Source organism: Silene latifolia, chromosome 1 (genome assembly GCF_048544455.1).
Source record: "Silene latifolia isolate original U9 population chromosome 1, ASM4854445v1, whole genome shotgun sequence".
NCBI lineage: Eukaryota > Viridiplantae > Streptophyta > Magnoliopsida > Caryophyllales > Caryophyllaceae > Silene > Silene latifolia.
Window position 1 is genome coordinate 18,323,718 of NC_133526.1, and position 5,135 is coordinate 18,328,852.

General features: G+C 37.7%; 1 long non-coding RNA gene across 1 annotated transcript; it reads right to left on the minus strand.

The window, feature by feature from the left end:
- Positions 1 to 2,577: 2,577 nt before the first annotated feature.
- On the minus strand, positions 2,578 to 4,306 carry LOC141653801 (uncharacterized). The gene is made up of 2 exons (XR_012547517.1): positions 3,397 to 4,306; positions 2,578 to 2,747 (listed from the first exon to the last, which is right to left on the minus strand). It is a non-coding gene; the product is annotated as an uncharacterized LOC141653801 (long non-coding RNA).
- Between the last annotated feature and the right edge of the window lie 829 nt (positions 4,307 to 5,135).

Sequence of the window (5,135 nt, forward strand, 5' to 3'; positions counted from 1 at the left end):
CCCACACAAACATCTTCTTCGTTTTGAATTATTCTTCACACATTTGTTTAATTTTATTTTATTTCCTACTTTCCAATGACTTTTTGTTTAATACAGTAATTACTTGTAATCGAGTTAATAGTGACGAGATTATTTCAATACGACTTCTAAAAGTTTTTAATTAATATTCTTAATATTATTCTTGTATCACTTTTGAAGTTTCTAACACGCAATTTACTTTCCCTCATTTCATTCAATTCTATACATTTATTTTTTGGGCAGTATTCATAAGTGCGAAAAAATTTCGATACAACTTTTAATGTGACCGGGTGGCGCCCAATTTCGGCGTCACCCTCTCACATGCACCTCTTATTATTGGGATCCCCACTTATTCTATGGGATATATCCATTATTTCGTGGGTCCCCATTTATTGCATGTGAGAGGGTGACGTCGAGATTGGGCGCCACCGGGTGGCGCTAACTCATTTTCCTTTTCGATTCGATACAACTTCAATATGAACTAGCATAAAAAATAGTCATGTGAGATCTTATTTAAATTGTCTTACGGAGTACATTGTAATATCAAATTTTTATAATTTTTATTAATATGTTACTAAAGATATGAACAAAAGAAAACAGGCATTGATATATGTGTATAAAGCAAATGTATAGAATTGAATGAAATGGAAGAAGTAATTTTTTATGCAATACATATTTTACCCATGTAGATTTATAGTAGTCTTTTATCTGTTCTACCCTTTTCATTTCCTTCGCACCTTCTCCCGGCCTTTTTCCCTCACCACAGCCAGTCCAGCTACCAGCCCACCACGCCCTTAGGGCTGTAAATAAGCTGAGCCTGCTCGACAAGCCTTTGGGATCGGCTCGGTCAAAGCTCGGCTCGAGATCGGTCAAACTGAGCTCGAGCTCGGGCCCGAACTAAGCTGAGCCCAAACCAAGCCGAGCTCGAGCACACTAACGCTCGGCTCGGGAGCTCGTTGGAGCTCGTTATTTTTAAAATTACTTAATGTTTTTCAATATATTTACTTAAATTGTATCAATTTTAAAATAAATAAATTAAAATATTAGTTTATAAGATAAAATTACATAATAATTGTTATTATAAGCTAATAACATAATAATTGTTATTACACGCAAATAAAGCTCGGGCTCGGGTTCGGGCTCGTAAAATATTATATGAGTCGATCCCGAGCTTTGATTTCAAGAGCTCTGATTCGGGCTCGAACTCGATTTTTACAATATGAGTCGAGCTCGGTCATAAGTAAGCTCGAGGTCGGCTCAGTTCGGTTACACCCCTCCACGCCCCTGTCTGCCATCAGTGACCCATGCAGCCCTTCGCCATTGCTGCCACCCAATAACCATGAACTAAAGGCGGAAATCTTAAACGAAAAACAATTAAAATCGCAAATATTAAGAAAATATTAATTTGTCAATAAAAAATAACTATTGAGTTAAATATCTAACTATTTCAAATTGTCATTCAAAACTTGAAAATTTTAATTGATTTAGGAAATAGTGTGGTTAATTATTGATGAAATTAGGATTAGAACTTTATTTTAATTAGGGTATCCAAATGTAAAAATACTGCGTTGGGTAAAAGCGTAATGTGAAAATAAACCACTCTCTTCATTCCATCTTTATTGTCCTACTTTTTCTCTAGGGAATGATTTAAGAACGGAAATACTTTTTCACATACGAATTTTATTTTTTCACACACTTTTTCATAAATTTTTTCCATATCATACCCTTTTTTCTAAACCTAAGCAAATCAACTCTTATAGATATTTTTCCCAAAAATCGAATCTAATTGCACTAAAAACATGAGCAATGAATCATAATTCTTCAATTAATGAAATAATTTAGTTGTTTATCAATTATTAATATATTTTGTTGAAATTATTAGAAGTTATCAATTAGTGAAATTAATCTATTTAGTCCTTTACCAATTAATTCGAAAGAAATTTTCTCTAATGTACTATCTAAATCATTATTTAGGGATCAAACTCAAACCCTAGTTGTTTAGTCCCTAGAAGTCGACTACATTGCTTTAGCGTTAACAATTGGTCTCCCTTGTGACGGGTTATCATTTGTGACGGATATTTTGTGAGATAAAATGGTAATAAAATGGGTTAGTGGAGAAAGGGGACCACATGAATAGTGTTGCAGAGAGAGAAAAAGTGGGTACATTGTGAGGTAAAATAGTATCCGTCTTCAGCTTGTGACGGATATGTCATGTCTTCAATGAGAATTTGTGTAGCGTTAAAAGAAGTGCATTGGTTGGTTACTGGGTGGTGGGTAAGTGATCATAAAATGAGCGGCTAAGAATTGTATGATGCCATTGTCTAACGTGAATTTGTATAAGCGTTAAAAATTTCGAAGAAGATGATAAATTTGGTACAAAATACCCCAAAAGCAGCCAAACAACTTCATTTTGTTTACACCATTTACGTCCGGAGCACGGGTCGACCGGAGTAAAGTCGGACGAAGTGCGTTGTCGGAGAGTGTAACACTCCCTTCTTACCCGGCCAAGGTAATTGGGAGATATTACCTTATCGGTTTTCCGAGGCGGTGAATCGGAGATACGGTAAAGAAACATTTATGATAAATGACAAGTTTAGTGATTACAAACCATTAGCTAATGAATAATAATACAACTCATGGTTACTATAATCATCTAACTAGCTACACTCGTCTCGTGACTCATCAAGCTCGTCCAGTCTCCGCGTACTATCCAATAATCTGCATCTAACCTGCTCCCCATATGACCAAAGGATATCATATGGATCAACATAGACCACCCCAAAAGAGGCGGGTGACAAACACACAGACACAACAAACGTCAATTTCAATGAACAAATAAAATACGACACAACTAAAGTGTGAACATACAATATGACTACTGATATGAAGGACATAATACTGAATGACCACCACCACGGTACCGGGACACGCCCAGGCATACCGACAACCACACTAGTACCAGGACACGCCCAGACATACCGATAACCACAAACAGGTACGGGGACACGCCCACACGTACCGGGTCCGGAAGCCAACCGGATCTCCTGCCAGACGTCGTGTCTCAATCACACGAGTCCCTCCGTAACTCAAGCCATTAATGTGCACATCCCTCTTGGAGTGAGAAGTTCCAAGAGGCGAGTTAAGCGTAAGACGGTTGAGACCGTCTTATGTCTCCAAATCAACAACAATAACAACAATACAATGACAACAACAAATCCTCCAACATATGAAATGACCAATGCATGAACCACAACCAACATATCATAATCATCCTCTTAATGATGCAATTATCACTAAACATGTTATAATGCGAATACCCTAATTATGCAAGGCTAACTACAACATCAACATTATTGAAACCGAGTAGGATTAACCTACCTTTTAGCAATCTCCTCAAGCTACTCGAATCCGGATCGAAACCGTCTCAAGGAACCGTCTCATCCTATACAAATCACATAATGACTATCACAATAACATCCTATACTAATATACACTACAAAGCCCCTTATTATTACCCCCAAATACACATATTAATCACTAATTAATTACCCATGACGAATTTCCACAAAAGTTAGGGTTTAAAGATTAGAAAAGGAGAGATCTTTACTTACTAGGTGAAGGAGATGAAGAGGAAGGTGGTAGATCTTCTAATCTAAGCTTGAATCCCAAGTAGAAGGTGTTTGTGAGGGTTTGGAGAGAAAGAGGTGAGGGTTTGGAGAGAAAGAGGAGAAGGTTTGGAGAGATAAGGAGGAAGGTGGAAATGATTTTAGGGTTAGGGGAGAAGGGATTAAATCCCGTGTTCTGAAAACAGCGACACTCGACCGAGTGCCGAGTCCAGTCGGTCGAGTGGACTCACTCGGCAGAGTAGCACTCCACTCGGTCGAGTGTACCCTTCACTCGACCGAGTAGACCCACTTGGATCCGGTGCAACACCATACGGTCTAGGCTTAGGTCTAGTGTAAGGCTATCTTTTCCTTCCGAGGGCTCTCTTATCGGTTTAAACCTCCTCTAACGCGTCCCAATGTCTAAGTACGGGTCCTACAAAGGCCGGGTATTACAAAGAGATGTGAAGGGACTGAGGGAGGGGTGAAAGAAAGGGAGAGGAAAAAACTCAATTGGGCGTAGAAAGAAAAAAATGACAAGGGTGAGCTAGTGTGCTTCGATGGTGGGGCGTTAAAGTGGGGTGAGGTCGAGAGGGTGGTTCTTGGTGTTCAGTAATGGATGAGGAGGGGTGGTCAACTGGTAATAGAGAATGAAAGTGATGAAGTTAATGTTAAATTTTATTTTATTTTTATTTTAGAATTTAATATAGCGTTAATAGTTTTAGATTTTTTTTATTTTTTAAAGTTGACATTATGAGCAGGTATCCGGTTACCTTAGACTGTTATAGAAAGGTAGGTTGTATAGGATGAATTTAATTGGAATTAGTGATAGGATGGAGTAATTTTTGTAGGGCACCCATAGGATGGATTATTTCTATGAAATAATCCTATTAAATATGAGTAACTATTATGTCCAAGCATTTTTTATATAATCAATTACCTTATTAGCTCGTAATTTTCAGTCAATTAGCTTTTCTTTTCAAATTTTAGTTAACTTTCTACTGTTATCTCTTCAAATGTTATTTATGGTCTAAAATTTTAAGCCTCTTATACATGATTTGTAGGCTATCGTATATCACAAAATCTCATTGAAAATGGCGACATCCGCTACAAGCTTATAACGGATACCATTTCCTCTCACAAAATACCCATGAGAGGTGAGTGGGGAAGTACACGGGGGGAGCCCCACCTTATTACCTCTCCCCTTTTGTGAGAGGTCTTCAGCTTGTGACTGGATTAACCCGTCACAAGCAAGACGCTTTGATCGTATATATACTTAAGAGATTTATCCAATTCGAACCAAAAGGTAGCTATTGTGACCCATCATCCCAAAAAAGGGAATTCACTTTGTGAGTGTTACCTTATCATTTGAGTTGATTATCAAATTCGTTCTTTAATACTTATGAGGGCTTGCCTGGAATCCATGGAATTATTATGAGGGTAAGTTTTATTGGGCGATAATTATTGGGGAAATTAATTAGTGGGGTATTGAGTTGCTTGATGATATGTTTGGCA